A 17,540-nucleotide genomic window follows, 5' to 3' on the forward strand; every position below is an offset into this window, starting at 1 on the left:
AAGAGAACAAGCCCCAGGGTACAAATTCCTATCAAATCCGTGCTTGCAACAAGCTTACTAGTGTTTCACTGGCCAAAGCAAGACAAACAGATGGCCAAGCCCAGACACAATTTGGGAGAAGATTGCACAAGGGTGCATATTCCAGGAGGCACGGTTTGTTGGGGATCATCAATGTAACAGTCTACCACAATAACTGTGAAAAAAGAAAAAGAAGAAGAGTAAAATAGGATAACCATTGTTTTAAGTGTTTGCGCAGAAAATATGTAGAAGAATACATATCAAAGAGTATTTGAAACAGTGGAGTGACATTTGCATGGGAAGTGGTAGTAGGAAACATGAGATTTTTTAAATTCATGTAGGTATGTGTGTTTCTTGATTTTTTATAATAATCATATACCTAAATATCCATATCCATATATTTATATATATATATAAGAGACAGCGTCTCACTCTGTTGCTCAGGCTGGAGTGCAGTGGTGCAATCACAGCTCATTACAATCTTGAACTCCTAGGCTTGAGTGATCCTCCTGCCTCAGCCTCCTGAGTAGCTGGGACTACAGGCGGATGCCAGCACACCCAGCTATTTCTTTTTTTTTAGTAGAGACAAGGTCTCACTATGTTGCCCAGGCTGGTCTCAAACTCCTGACCTCAAGTGATCCCCCCACCTTGGCCTCCCAAAGTGCTGGAATTAACAGTTGTGAGCCAACATGTTCAGCCTAATAATCATTTATTTTATAATTTAAAAACTAGGAAAGAAAATTAGGTTGTAGAAGAATAATTATATGGGAGAATGTTTATAATATGTCCATTCAAAAAATGTTAATGGTTATTTTAGAATAAAGAATTGTGTGCAATTGATTCTCTTCATCATGATTTTCTGTGACTTCTATACTCTGTATAAGAAATACACACAAATTTTAAAATCAGAGAAAACAATAAAGAGGAAATAGAACCAAGTCAAACCACTGACCATATTTTTCTTATTCCCCATACAGGTATTTCCACATTATGGCAACATCATTTTGTTGACATATTATATTATCAAAATGTTCACATGTCTAGCTGTAATAAAATAAAAATTTCCCAGTGACTTTATGTGCTAATCTATTCTGCATCGTGTTTTGCAACTTAATAAGATCATGAAGCAACCGTACACTGCTATATGATGATGGGTTTTTCCAAATGTGCTTATTGGATTTCCCAAATTTGAATCCATATTTGCTAACTTATGAGGCAGTTTCCCCAATTGTTTACAGCATTAATCATGCCTTAACCATGTCATCAGTCCTTTGACAGCAAGGAAAAAGTATATTTCTTTTGTATATTGTGTCTTGAGTATAGATTTCCCCCACCCCCACCACATTCCATTTTGTAAAAATACACAAAGAAATCTGACTTTCTGTGGATCTTCATGTATTTTTTAAAATGGGCATCATTAATATAATCTAGTCCCATTTAACCAGATATTCAGTACTCTATGTGGTGGCAAAAAATCAAGATCATTTTTCCCTGCTTCTAATAAGGAGATATTTTTATTTTAATTTAGCATTATATTTAAAAATATGTCCATCATAATTCATGAAGATCTAGTTAAATTTAACTTTGGTTTATTATTATTTATATAAACTTTAAAACACAAAATACATTTATGTGATGCTTATGGATACACAGCATGTGTAGTGAAAATAAACTATGTGTGCACAACAAATTTGGGATGGTGGTATTCCAGAGACAGAAGGAGTAGAAAGGGTTGGGGATAGAGATTTCTTCATATATCTATAATGTTTTCATTAAAAACAGAATGCAAACTGAAAGAATGGTTAGATCTGGGGAGTGGAAAACTGGCATCTATTATATTATTTTCCAAATGCTGAAATATTTTCTAATTACAACATTTTTAATTAGAAAAGTAGAAAAGTAACTTAAGTGCAACTGTGCCATCATTAGGGTGGGTTAAGATAGAGCCACGCACAGATAATGGGTGACTTCTGAAATAAGCCAGGCCCAGAAAGGAATCAGATGATACACAGCCCAGTCATGCCAGCGTTATTTTAGGGGCTAGGAATTCTATTCAAGGCATGTATACAAGAGTTTTACACTTTGTAATGTATGGTCTTTGGGGCAAAAAATAAAGCCCAGGTTTTGGCAATGTGTCCTTGCTTTTTAGGCTCTTGCTGGAGATTGAATGGGAGTGTGAATCCAACCATCTCTTCTGCTTCTGGGACTGGACCTTGGGCCTAATGAACACGCAAGCCTAATCAGAATCCAGACAAATTCTAAATACCTGGAACTTGCTTGACAAAAAGAAAGTATCAAGAGGTGAAATATTTTCTTTTTGTGGCCATAGCTGACCTTTCCCAAAGATGGGAGAGAAATACAAACTAGAGATTTGAAGGAGAGGTCTGTAGGAGCTACATTCTAGAAAATCTATGAATATGCAACTTACATATAATCAAAGCTCCTGGAATTCCTACGCTGCTTTGTATGGAAACTTTTCCTGGCCCTTCAGTGAAAGAAGGGTACATACTTTCATCATGGCCCATGTGTGCATGGTCTGGAAAAGAAAGGTTGTATAGTTGGAAAAGTAATGGTAATTATATCTGAACCATAGGCCAGAGTGAGGACAGCAGTATAATTATAGAGAGATGGTATTTCAGGGGGGCATTGGTTCCTGTGTCCTGTAGACTATCGTGAAGAGCATGGTCACCATCCCTATACCCAAGTTCTCCAGATCCCCAATCTATCTTTCTACTGGATTAATTTTCAAATCTGGTAGATGGTTAAAATTTCCCATCATGTTTTGTAAAGAACAGATTCCCTACTTCCCCCACCTGCTGTGAACTTTGGTTGTACAACGTGGTTGTGTGCGTGTGTGCATGGTACTATGTGTGTGTGATGTGCATAGGTGGTGTGTATTTGTGTGCATGCTGTTATGTGCATGTGGCGGGGGTGGTGTTGAATGGGGTTCGTGTGTGTGTGTGTGTGTGTGTGTGTGTGTGTGTGTGTGTGTATGTGTTTAAGCTTCCAAGTAGCCTGATACAGTGTGTGTTGTGACTTTGGATTGGGAAAATCTCTTCACTTAGATTATTAGTGAAACAATGCAAAGGTTTATCCCACAAGCAGTCTTCATTTCTGATATAGCAAGGCACCATTTTCCTTTGCCAGAGATGTTGTCTTGGCCTGAACAGTGGAGCTGAGAAATTGTTATGAAAAGGATGGTAAGTAGTATTTGCATTTTTGAGTAAAAAGTAGTCTTGGTTCTTGGGACAAACTCTCTAATTCTTCTGGAAGGAACAAATCAATTGTGAGAATGTAAGTTCTGTGAGGACAGGGATGTGTCTGTGTTATTTACCACTGCATCAAAAGGATTTGGTAGTATCTGGCATATAGTCAACACCATAATACTTGTTCAATGAACAAAGGATAGAAGAAATGCAGAGGCCGACTTTGTTCTCAGCAAAGTTTGGTAGCAATGAAATATCTAATGCGGATGTTTCAGACTGAATCCTTAATCCATCTGTACCATGATACAAAAAGCAGCCTTCATTGAGGCCTGGTGGCCCAAGAGCAATCATAGAGTTGTTTACTCTAATTTGTTTGTTTGACTACCTGTGTTGATGTCTTCCTTGCTTTGGATTAGGAAGAAAAGTATGGGGCCCTGGTGTGACCCAAAGAGGAGGGAAAACAGAAGAAAATCTGAAAGGGACTCCACTTTGGCAACAGGAAGCAGCCCTCCAGAAACATGCAGGGCCTCAGGAGGGTCACAGTTACTCTCAGAAGAAACCTGACCTACAACAGTAACCACTGAAGCAGTGTTAAGTTCTCCTTATCTGCATTTTAATTCCTAGGGCGGCTTCGGCCATGAGAAAGCTATGTTAAAACCACAACTCATTGGGAGACTGAGGTGGGCAGATCACCTGAGTTCGAGAGTTCGAGACCAGCCTGACCAACATGGAGAAACCCCATCTCTACTAAGAGTTCAAAAAATTAGCCAGGCATGGAGGCACATGCCTGTAATCCCAGCTACTTGGGAGGCTGAGACAGGAGAGTTGCTAGAATCCAGGAGGCAGAGGTTGCGATGAGCCGAGATAGTGCCATTGTACTCCAGCCTAGGCAACAAGAGGGAAAACTCCATCTCAAAAAAAAAAAAAAAACTACAACTCAGTGTCAGCTGAGCATTGGCCTTAAGGTCTGGGGACAGGAGGGGCAGCAGCATGAAGGGGCTTAGGAGGCAGCAGGATGCAGAGAACAACAAAGTCAAAAGACATCATTGGAAACGGCCCTCGCAAGCACAACCCTCCATGGATTTGTGAAGTAAGTACTTCCTGTAGTACGTAGTAAACTCTGGTAGGGAGAGTGCAAAATAACATGAAAGTTGAGCAGGAATTTAGAAAGGGGCCTTAGAATAAGTATTTGGGGGACTTAAAGGGAGAAGCGTTTTCTGCAGGCTGGAGAAGTTGAAATTTGGAGTGAGCTGGTGGTAATAAGGAACAGAACCTCTCTGTTTCTTAAAGTAAGACTAAATCAATATTTTAGTATTCAATAAACATTCAAGTGTTTGCTAGAAGCAAAGTATTCTAATGGAAGGACAGGGATGAATACAGGTATGTAGGATAAAAAGGAGGTACATTCACCTTTATTGAGCACACTTACTAATGGCAAGACACTAAAATGTTCAAGGCTGATGTTATATGTTCTCAACAGGGTCAATATCACCTCTGAAGAGGGAAAAAATAGCTCCTGGGGGACAAAAATGTCTTAGATATTAGAATAGTCTGTGATTCTCAAAAGGGCCAAAATATATAAACAGATATAATATTAAAATTTTGTGGCAGGGGTGAAGAGGAATGACAATTAGGGAGAAAATGTCTATGGTAGCAACAATGAAAAAAAGATTGAGAAACATAGCCTTTTGGTAAAACCAATAGTTCAGGTTTGGTTAAGGAATATAAAAATTTAAATACCTGCTTCTGAAATTCTCCCACAGAAATGTAGAGAAAGGCCGGGTGTGGTGACTCATGCCTGTAATCCCAGCACTTTGGGAGGTCGAGGCGGGAGGATCATGAGGTCAGGAGTACGAGACCAGCCTGACCAAAATGAGGAAACCTCGTCTCTACTAAAAATACAAAATTAGCTGGGCACGGTGGCACATACCTGTAATTACAGCTACTCAGGAGACTGAGGCAGGAGAATCACTTGAACCCGGGAGGAGGAGGTTTCAGTGAGCCGAGATCACATCATTGCACTCCAGCCTGAGCGACAGAGCGAGACTATGTCTCAAAATTAATTAATTAATTAATTAATAATTAATTAAAGTAGACAAAAACCTATTAATTCAAAGTTCATATGTGGAATGTAATATATAATATATTAATTATTTTAGTATAAATATATATTTGTGTATATATTTATATATTCGGCTAGTGTATAATATGTATAGTATAGTATATATTTAATTATATATATCATAATATATAAAAATCATCTACATGCCACTTGTTTTCTTTCTTAAAACTTCTATTTTTTTACTGGGTCACAAAATAATGTATGATCATTTGAAAATCAAACCAAAAAAGAAAGATAAACAAGAAAGTAAAAGTCATCTGAAAAATCATATACCCCAGACATAATTTCAGTTTTTAATTTGTAAACTATCTTTCAGATATTTCTCTATGTACATATGCATGTACATACATATATACATACATGCATTTAAACAGTCATACATGTATTAACTCATACCACATCATTTTTATAGCTCTGATTCACTATTACTATTATTAATTTCAACTTTTAGATCAGGGTGTTCATGTGCAGGTTTGTTACCTGGGTACATTGTGTGATGCTGAGGTTTGGAGTACAATTGATCCTGTCATCTAGGTATTAACCCTAGTACCCAATAATTAGTTTTTCAACCCTTTCTTCCCTCCCTCCCTGCCCTCTCTAGTAGGCTCCAGTGCCTACTGTTGCCATCTTTATGTGCATGAGTACCCAATGTTTAAATCCACTTATAGGTAAGAACATACAGTATTTGCTTTCTGTTCCTGTGTTAATTCACTTGGAATAATGGGTTCCAGCTGCATCCATGTTGCTGCAAAGGGCATGATTTCATTCTTTTTTACGGTTGCATAGTATTCCATGGTACATATGCACCACATTTTTTTCATCCAGTCCACTGCTGATAGGCACCTAAGTGGATTCCATGTGTTTTCCATTGTTAGTCACCACTATTAATGGCTGCATATTATGTCATGGCAATCTTTCTTTCTTTTTTTTTTTTTTTGAGACAGAGTCTTACTCTGTCACCCAGGCAGGAGCGCAGTGGTGCAATCTTGGATCACTGCAACCTCTGCCACCTGGGTTCAAGTGATTCTCCTGCCTCAAACTCCTAAGTAGCCAGAATAACAGGTGCGTCCTATTGGCTGTATCTTCAAAATAAATTCAGAATCTGTTACAGAGCTAGGAACTATCTATGAAGACAGTTCAAGTTCAGTGGATCCTACTGTCTTGGCACATATTTTAGTAATTGTAATAATTTGCTATGTGCAATTAATTCAGTATATCAAATGCAGCCCCTTTCTCCTGCCCCATCCCTTCTATTTGCCACTGCAGGACTTTTAGTATCAGGACCTTAGCAAAGTTTCCAATTCCAGAGGATTTCTTCCATTCAGAAAATAGATTATTATTATTGCTATTAATACTTTGTGAATCTCTGCAGCCAATAAGGCCATGCTTAGTGAGGCTTATTTGCTTTATATATCAGGTTTATTTGCCTTATATATCATTTGCTTTATATATTCACTTTATATATCAGTTATGTAGTTATCTATATAATATGTTATATATTGGTATATATAATGTATATTATAATATAATATTAATTATACAGGCTGACATTAGAGAATTAAAACTTATACTGTAAGTCCAAAGTTAAAATATAAACTATTTATCCTGTTGGTTATTAACTTAAGGTCCAGGGAATTTGTTCCTCCTAATTGTGCCAGATTGCCATGCCTGTTTTCTAACTCAATGTAAAAGCAAAGGGTGACCAAATTAGGATAAAAACTGTTCTCCAACTAGAAGCACACTTTTGTCTTTAAAACTGTATGTATACTTTGTTTTTGGCTTCCAAGCCCTTTTACTGTTACTTTACTGCTGGAAGGCATGGCTTTGATCTAGGAACTACAATCAGTTTGTTCTATTTAGGCAGGATTATTTATAAATCGTTTCTTAAGATGAAGGAAAAAAGAGAAGTGTAAGAATATTGCTGAAGCCTTACGTATCCATTTACTAGGCGTTTTTAAACTAATATCTCATTTAGATATTAGAATATTCTTAGAATAACTCAGTTATGTATCATTCTTCCCATTTTACAAAGGAGGAAGTTAAGAATTAAAGATATTAAGTAATCGATACAATGTCATAAAAAGAGCCAGGTCTGTTTGACTCTAAAACTTGGCTGCTTCTACTACATCACAGCACATTTTAGTCTAAGAGATATTCCTTAGTAGCAAATCTCAGTATTGCCAGACGATTTTCCATCAATAAATCCAGTATTAAAATTCTCTATTAATTATTTCTGCAGCAAATTCTATTCATTTTTTGTTTTGTCTTAGCTGTTTATTTCATAAAGATGAAGGACATTGGCCAGGCACGGTGGCTCACACCTGTAATTCTAACACTTTGGGAGGCAAAGGCAGGAGAACTGTCTGAGCCCAGGAGTTCAAGATCAGCATGAGCAACACAGAGTGACCCTCTCTACAAAAATTTTTTTTAAAAAATACCCAGGCATGGTGGTGCATACCTGTGGTTCCATCTACCAAGGAGGCTGATGTGGGAGGATTGCTTGAGGCCAGGAGGTCGAGGCTACAGTGAGCCATGATCACGCCACTGCACTCCAGCCTGGGTGACAGAGCGAGACCCTGACTCAAAACACACACACACACACCCCTAAACCACAATCCCTGAATTCCTACTTTACAAATGGGACTCTTATGTCTTGCTTTCTTTTCAACAAACCAAATGTTGGTTCCAATGTTTATCAATCCTATAGAGCATTTAAGTTCATATTTTTTAATTTGTTTGTTTATTTTAACCATATTTCTACAACCTCTAAGTCATGGAGTACTAACTTTACTAATTAAATAATATGAACCAACTGTGAATATAAAATATCTAATTCTACTACACATTCACTGTCCTCTGGTACTGCCTAGTTAGTGTGGTTTCAGTAGTTTCCTATCCAAAAAGATCCTCCTCATTGATCCACCCTAATATTCAGGATGGCACCATTTAGAAATTCAACTCCTTATTCCTTTTTAATACATTCTCTATTGAAATTATCACATTCCAGGGATAGATGCCATTTTGAGTACTCATAAGTTAACCCAAGAGTAGAATAATTTTTCCGATTCCTTCTAGATTGTTAACCAGGCCTGACAGTGCTAAGATGAGGAAGGAGAAAGAGGTTGCTTTAAAGGGTAAGTGAGAGGGCATCAAAGATGAAGTTCCCTTACATCACAAGTTTGCTTCACTTCCCCTTTAAGTGCCTCTTAACACAACCTTGGAAATGAATCTCAGTGGTGATGTCAGGATGCCTTTCATCCACCATGACTTTACTCATGGATAAAGAGAAATTTACTTCTTGAAAAGAAAAACTTGCAACCAAGCTTAGTTTCCAAACAGCATATGATTCTGAATCATTTTCCTGTCCTTGACTACTAAAGTAATCTGGCATTACTGTTTTTTCTCAAAACTTTGCAATCAAAAGTCATTTAACCATGGGGCATTTACTAACCAACAGCCACACCCTAGGCCCACATCTATAGCTTCAAGGGAGAACCTGGGGACTCCCAAGAAGTAGGCTGTGGGATAAGTGGCCACCATGGTGTGACAAAAAGATCACCTCAAAGTCAAAAAAAACCCTGGTTTGAATCACAGCTCTGCCATTTACGATCTTTCTGGCTTGGGGCAAATCACTTAACTTCTCTCAACTTCAATTGCTTCATCTAAAATCTGGACATAATATGATCCACCTCACAGAATTTTTCCAAGAACGACATATGAGAATACTTAGCAAAAAGAACACTAGCAAAGTAAAGGTACTCCATAATTGTTTTAATATCAAGCTAGACAGAGTTCTGTTTTTCCTCTCCGGTCATGAGATAAAAAGCCTTGAGCACTTAGAGTAACCCCTTTCTCTTAATTATCCTACAGGATTCTGGGGCCCAAACCCCAGATTTACATGTACACAAATGAAAGGATACAGTAGTCAAACACCAAATGCTTAATTTCAAGAGAACAACACAACAGCAATTTTTACATAAAACAACCTCCAATAACAACTCAGAGAAATTCTCAAATTCTACGCTTACTATTAATTATCTATTATTTATTTTGACGGTTTCCATTTACAGCATAGATTTGCCTGATAGAACTAATATATTAATCTTAGCTACTTATATCTCAGTAGGAATGACTTTATGATATAATTTTTCTGAGACCACATATAGCTACAAAGGAAACGCGATGTTAAGTGAGGTCTCTGCATGGCTCCTACAAGAAGAGGAGCCTATAGGAAGGGGACTTGGAAGCTCTGTGAAGGCCAATTTCTCCTGGTCCAGATTTTGCATCGAACATATCCCATGTGGAGAGCAAATCTAGGACAGGATCCTGAACTAAGAAATAACTTTGCTGGGCAGACAGTCTTCTTAGTCTTGCACAGAAAATTACTTTAAACTAAGGTTGCCAGCTTTCACAAATAAAAATGCAAGATGCTCATTGAAATGTGAATGTCAGATGAAGAATAACTTTTTATTTAAATATAACATAATTACACTTTATAGTGTACTTTACTCACAGTTTATCTTAGTTTTTAACTGAGTGTGCTGTATTTCATTAGGCAACCTACTTCACATTCTTGAAAGGTCCAGCGGCAGTAGGACCCTCAAACTTTTCTGAGACTCAGATGTCAGATTACAAACAGAATAATATGGTAGTCAATATTGTCACTGTGAAAGAAAGATTGTAGGATGAGATTTACTATTCATGCAGAGAGAAGCATCTCTGTGACCTTCCTGTTCCAAGAGATGGATGGTACACTGAAGCTGTGTTTCTTTATTCGTTTTTGCATTCAATTGTGCTGGAAATAGTTCCTAGGCAAACACCACACTCCAGCACTGTGCTTGTTCCTGGGAATAAAGCAGTGAATAAGACAAGTACTATCTGTGCCTGAACAAAGTTCTCAGTCCATTGAGAGGCTAGACAGTAAGCAGCAATCCTCATGTTTAATACGATACTAGCAACTATTACAAGTGCTATGAGCTAAGGCCTGAGAAACAAAATGTGCTGCTTCAGCTGGCATTTACTAATCTTGTTCCATGTATATGGCCCTGCACTGGGTAATGTCAAGCATATAAAGATGAGGAAAATGTAATCCCTGCTTTCAAAGGGCTTATGATTTAGTAAAGAAGACTTACATGGATATAAGCAAACTAAAGCCAATTCTGATAAGGTTCTAATGAGGCCACTCCTATGTCCATTTGTAGCAAGTAATACAGCTTCTTATTCTTCTTCTTTCTTTTTTTTTAGATGGAGTTTTGCTCTGTTGCCAGGCTGGAGGGCAGTGGTGCCATCTCGGCTCACTGCAACCTCTGCCTCCTGGGTACAAGCGATTCTCCTGCCTCAGCCTCCCCAGTAGCTGGGACTACAGTGCGTGCCACCACACACAGCTAATTTTTGTATTTTTAGTAGAGATGGGGTTTCACCATGTTGGCCAGGATGATCTTGATCCCCTAACCTCGTGATCCACCCACCTCGGCCTCCCAAAGTGCTGGGATTACAAGCATGAGCCACCGCGCCTGGTCTGCAGCTTCTTCTTTACACTAAGGTATTTTATTTGCCTTTTGGGAGGAAGATGGAAGCACACATTCCTGTATTTATTCAACACATGTCAAAGTCACTCTCCTGAAAAGACTGATAGTTTCCCAACTGAGTGGTCTATTATTTAAAGGTATATGTTAAAGGCAATTAAAAGAAAATTGAAGTCATATCATTTCCTCTCTCCTATTTGAAAATCAAATCAATAGATTTCATTTAATTATTTCATTATTTCCTTCCTTTTTAAAAAATCACTATTCTGTCTTTGGAGGACTTTCCATATAAACTTAGCTTGAGGGAAGGAGGCTGCATGAAAGCTTTGAATTCATCATGAATTTTGTTTCTTAGGACATATGATCGAACTAAAGTAGTGACCTGCGTACCTTGAACACTAAAGTCAATATCCAGACCTAGTAAGGTATATTTTGCACAGAATAGATGAAAAAGCTAAGTTTACTTTTTCCCTTCTTGAAACTAAAATCTTCTATTCTGAATAGAAGTGCATCATGTATAATGATGCACTTTTCTTTTCTATACTTTTCTATACTGAATCTCACAGAGGCTGGTGAAACATGGATATTAAGAGCATGGGGCAGCAACGTCCAGGCTAATAGGAGCTTGTTAGGATGATTAATCTCTCATAAGCCATTTCTGTAATTTTTTGCCAAAAAAGAATGAAATATCCTTATTGGTATCTAACATGAATGACTACAACCATGTTACAAGTAATATTAAAGTACTAGCTTAAAATTTCTAGAAAAAGAAACAAAAATTAAGAATATTTAGCAAAACTTTTTTGTTTTCATCTGTTTATGACCCAGTCTGTGATCATTGTAACCCAGCAAACCATACAGGTTCTTCTCGCCTTAAAGAAAGAATTTAATAGTTGCTAAGAATAAAGGCTACTTAATAAATATATGATATATTTTTAAAATATTACTTGTCAATCATGGGAAGTCGACTAGAAGACAGGACATTGTTGTGCAGTGTGCTGCCTTTTATACAAATTCCTAAAAATTAACAAAGGCAAAGTTTGTTCTTTCCCTGGGCTCCTCTGGCTACACTGTTTCCATCCCTTCTCCATTGGTATCAGCCTTTCCATCCATTCCCACTGGTTTCTGGGACCCTCTTGCTCCTGTCACGCCCCCTGCTCCTTCCCTACAGAACAAACAAAACAACACAAAACAAAAAATAAACAATTATAGCTACATATTGATTGCTTAGTAATCATATTAATTATTTAGTATGCTTAATATTTATATGTAATTAACAATTAATATTATTAAATATTATTAGGTACTATTAAATATTTTATTACTTAATATTACTTATATTTATTATAATTTATTAATGTTAATTACTTAAAAGTAATTAATGGTTAATAATTTGAATGTCATTTTATTAAACAGTAATTTAGTAAAATGCATTCAAATTAATGAGCTATGCTCACTGATGCCTATACTTTTTCAAGTTTTTATAGGAAAAAAATGTTCTTAAACCTGGCCTTTCATGGTTAATCTCAAAGAATTAAAGTTTGCCCTAGTTTGGAGCGTCCCAAGCCCATCCAGCTTGGGGCATTCTGAATTTCCTCTTCCTCATCTTCTGCCTCTCTTATGTAAAGGCATCACTTACACTAGAGATCAGAAATCATTCTTGAATGACAACTCTCTCTTATTCTGCATTCTTTCTAAGATCTATTCCTGACTAATAAAACTCCTCAAAATGTAGTGGCTGAAAGAAACAAAGATCTATGATTTCTTATGGCTCTGTGAGTTGGTTGGGCAGTTCTTCAGCTAATTTCTTCTGAGAAAGAAGATTCAGCTAGAATGTTCTGTACTCTGGCAGAGAATGCTGGCTAGTGGCTAGGGTGTCCAATATCTCCTCTTCCTCTTATCCTCTCATCTTGCTAGACTGGTTTTCTACCACAGCCCTCTCAGGCAATGTTTCATGGGCCAAAAGCAGAAGCTTTAAGCTCGAAGTCTCATGCTGTATTTTTCTTCATAGCACTTACCATCACATAACATGATATGACTATGCACTTAGTGGACTCCTTTCTTTCTTTCTTTCTTTCCTTCCTTCCTTCCTTCTTTCCTTTTTTTCTTTCTTTCTTTCTTCTTTCTCTTTTTCTTTCTTTTCCTTCTTCCTTCCTTTCTTCCTTCCTTCCTCTTTCCTTTCTTTCTTTCTTTTCCTTCCTTCCTTCCTTCTTTTTCTTTCTTTCTTCCTTTCTTCTTTCTTTTTTTTTCTCTCTCTCTCTTTCTCTCTTCCTTTCCTCGGTAGAATGAAGGCTTTGTTAAGAGAAAGGACTATCTTTTTGCCTCAATATTTCCAGCATCAGCATCTAAAACAGTGCCTGGCACAGAAGAGGAGCTTTACGAATAATTACTGAATGAATGTAAGAATGGATCTTCCTCTTCCTTATTCACCAGGCCCTGCCAATTCAATATTCAAGCAGATAATCCAGAATCCCATCAACTCTCATCACAAGATACTCAAATATCCTCCTAACCCATCTCCTTACTCAGGTTTCTGCCCATCTTAAGTCCGCCCTCTGTAAATCTAAGGATTGTTTCTGAAGAAGAGAGCAGATCATAGCATTTCTCCCTGCTTCAGGACTTCAGTGCCCCCCTTGCTGCCAATAAAGTCCCAAACCTTCACCACAGAATTTAGAGCCTTCATGACATGATCTGAATCTCCCTATTCTGCCCTTGTTCCTCCTCAACTACCCCCATTTCCAACCCACAAGTCTTGCTTCCAATGTGCAGTTGCTTCCCCGACCTACTCTGCCTTCCCTGAGCCCTCCAGGCTCTTTGATGTAATTCACATCTTTGCAAATGCTAGAATATTCTTCTTACCTTTTCTGGCTAACAAACTCCTGTCCATCTTCAACATCCAGCAGCCCCATCATCTCTTCATTGAAGGATTGTGCAACATCCCTTTACTATCAGGTTTCCTCAGAAATCTGAATGTAGCTAAATAAATTGTTTTATTATAATTGTTTTCCTATATGGCTGTCCCTTCTTTCCCATTTCCAACAAACCGTTATCTGCTGTGTCTCTTTCTTTTAATTTCTGTATTATACTCCAGGCAGAGCCTAATGCAAAGTAGATATTTAGCAAATTTTAGTTGCATGAATATTCCCAAATCTATACTTGGGAAGTATCAACATTGGAGTAGAATTCAGTGAAGATCACTGCACCCCAGGATAATTCCAGACTCAAGAGCACAATGGATGCAGGCATTATGAATGAAGAGAGCTGGGAAGATAACATACCCTGAGACTTTTGTCATTTAGCTAAAATTTTAGGCTTCTTCTCAGACAGCCTCATCAGAAATCAAAGCATGCCAATTCATAAATGCTAACTACTGAGAATGTGATTTGCTATAAACCCATGGAGATAAACAATTGCAAAAAAGATCTGAGAGGTTGGTTTTCCTACTCAATTTACCAGAGCATAGGGCATGGCAGGGTAATGGACATGAAATGCATCCACTCAGACTCACATTAAGTCAACTCTAGAAATGTTGGAAACCAGAGACTCCCAGAGCAAATAAATAATTCTTCTCCGGATTTTTTTCCCTAGCCAAAGATAATTGAATCCCTAACAATATGTATATTTTTGTACAGTGAAGTGTTGAAGCTTTCTTCTTGTACTACTGATAACTTTTTCAGAAATACATGAAATAGTATTGATATGGTCTTAGTTCATTTCACACGATAACTTTTACTATAATCCCCTATCATGATATTTTTAGCAGAGAGTGAGTCAAGCATGCTGAGCACCTACTCCATGACATTTCTAGCACAGACGTGTAGGCTTGTCCTACATAAGGTGTATGAGCTAGCCGGCCAAAAGTAATGCATTTCTACTGACGGTTCTCTGTTATATCCCAAATCTCAAGACCTTGAGTTAGTAGAAAAGATGAGTGCAGATCATCCTACCATGGAATTCTTTTCACTAGTCAAGGACAATCAGATCCCAAGAGAGCACTTTGTATATTTTTGCTCAATGAACTGTTGGAACTTTTTTCTTGTACATTAATGTTGAAAACTTTTTTGGAACCATATCAACTCGTATTGACCTTGTAAGTACTCAAGTTCCTTTTTGGCTCCGATTTTGTCTCTGGAGTTATAAAAGAAAGAATATACTTTCTACATTTTTCAACAAGCATATGGTTAAATGTGGTAAGTTAAATATGATTTGTTTTTCTAAAGAAAATGCATTTAATCAGCATCTTTCGGCCTTTATTGATCACAGTCATGAACATAAAAATGTTTAGAATAATACTAGTGATGCCAAAAAGGCCTCTTCTGCTCTAAAATAATACTACCTCTCCCACTCCTGGACTGACAATTTTGGTGATTAATATTAATCCTTTCCATCAAAGCAGAGACATTATCACCAGAATACCACCATTATCTGCAGATGTGATCTGCACACTACTAATGTGTCCCCATTATTGCTTTAGCCCTGACATAGCAAAGATGGGGCTCACGTGTAGTCATCATCACCTCCTGAGACCCTGGCCTTATTGCTAAACCTTATCATTCTTCCCCGCTGATCCTGGATCAGAACCCAAATCAGACCCAAAAATCCTCTTCAACCAATTACTTTCAGTACCCATGATCTAGAGAGCAAATCCATGCTGGGAAAAATAAAAATAAAAAAATTTAAAAAACCTATTTTGGTGTGATATATTTGCTGTGATATAAAAATCTATTTAATATTTCTATTTCTCTCAAATAGGGGCACCTCCCAACTCTTGAAAAAATGCCAATAAAGCCAAACCATGAAGCATTAGATCAGATATACACAGAAGCCACTTTTCAAAAAAACATACTTTGGCCAAAACAAAACAACCAACAAACAAAAACATGAAAGCAGAACTATCAGGGCTTGAATTGAGCCTCATTAAACGCATTAAATGAACTTCAGGAAAACCTGTCTAAAAAAGCGAGACAGGTTGAAGAGGGTAAAACTGAAGTTGGGATATAAAATTTGCCAAATAATTATTCACCATAACTCCAAAAAAGAGACTTTGAATCTGGAATTACACTCCAAATTGTTGTCTGCTGTGGGGCAAAGATAGTTCACTAACCTTTACCAAAATATGGATGAACTATTCCCCTAAATTATTCAATTCCCTGTGATCTGATCCTGCACCTACCAAGCAACTTTCCAACTTCTGAGCTCTGACACCAGTAAGAGTGTTCCCTGAAAAGCCAACTCCAGCAATCCCTAGTAACAAATATTCCCCACTTAAAATAATTATATGGTAAAGGAAATAATTTTTTAATAAGTGAATGTTAGTGTCCAGTCTGATCCATCCTGAATTTTCTCCTTATAAATAAATACATTGGCAACTTGGCTTATACATCAGTCTCTTTTGAGGTAAGTCACTAGGGCTGTTCCCCAAATAGATCCAGTCTTCCACATATTAGGCTTATGGTAGGATTGGACCTCCTGACCCCTGTGGTTGGACGAGGCCATGTGACAACGGTGTATTCATGAGTGGAAGTGATGTGTCACTTCAGGGCTGGAGCATTTAATTGCCAGTGTAGAATTTCCAGAGCTTTCATTTCCCTAGTGATGGTGGCTTGCTAACATTTGAGACATGGGCTGCTCTGTCATAGGTCCTAGAAGGAGGTCACTGTGGAGCACAGCTCCCCAGATGGTGGAGCCAAGAGCAAAAGAATAAAAATAAAAATGAACTGGATAACCCATTCAGGGATGACTTAATAATCATCTGATGTTTTTCTAACATGAATTATATATCAGCATAAATTCTTAAGTAGAGTATATTGGACACAGACAGCTTAAATATTTTTCATAATGATTTGGAATCAATTATTATTATAAGCCCCAAATACTTGAGGGTCCAATGAGTTATGAGTGTTCATGGAGAATTTGGGGCCTGAGAATGAAACAAAAATTGACCAGGCCTTTGGCACAATAATTTCATTTAATTCCTACAATGACTTGGCCAGTTATATTGTATTATTTTCATTTTACAAATGATAAAACAGACACTCTGAGATTTTAAATAACTTGCCAAGGGTTATGTAGCTAATAAATGGGTGGCAGATGGAGATTTTATACATGGAACTATTTGCCTACAAAAGCCACTGCTTTCTAGACTGCTACGTCCCTCTTTGACATTAAATTGTACTTTAAGATTTATTTCTATCTCCTCCTATGTTGAAGTTCTGTTTGTTGCTAGCAATATATTTGCTTTTAGTTATAGCCCAAGCCTTCTCTATTAATTTGTTGCTTCTAATGAGTAGTGAGCTAAAGAAAGCAATAAACAATGTGTTAGATGTGCTAGGAGGAAATGTGCTCTGGCCAAGGACTTGGTGTACCTGTCTATAAGAACAAAACTTTTAACATGTAAACGCTGTGAAATTTCTTTTTGAAGAATAAGGCTGGTATTTACAAGCCTTGTGCTTTGCAGATACGTTCTGACAAATGAATTTTACTAGAAACGCAAATTTCAGATAACTGGAAATATTTCCATCCATATTTATCTCTCTGCATCTGCTTTGGAATTTTCATGAATCATTGTGGTTTATGATAATGGACTTTACATTATGACCAAATGGTTTAAAAAGATGATACTTTTAAGGATATGCTGCATAAATGTGCTGAGTTTAAGTGGGCTACTTA

At 37.3% G+C, this 17,540-nt stretch overlaps 1 pseudogene; it reads left to right on the forward strand.

The window, feature by feature from the left end:
* Positions 1–4,239: 4,239 nt before the first annotated feature.
* LOC108529303 (elongation factor 1-alpha 1-like) overlaps positions 4,240–17,540 on the forward strand; it is a 121,703-nt pseudogene continuing 108,402 nt past the window's right edge.

Source organism: Rhinopithecus bieti, unplaced genomic scaffold (assembly GCF_001698545.2).
Source record: "Rhinopithecus bieti isolate Rb0 unplaced genomic scaffold, ASM169854v2 scaffold_5882, whole genome shotgun sequence".
Lineage (NCBI taxonomy): Eukaryota > Metazoa > Chordata > Mammalia > Primates > Cercopithecidae > Rhinopithecus > Rhinopithecus bieti.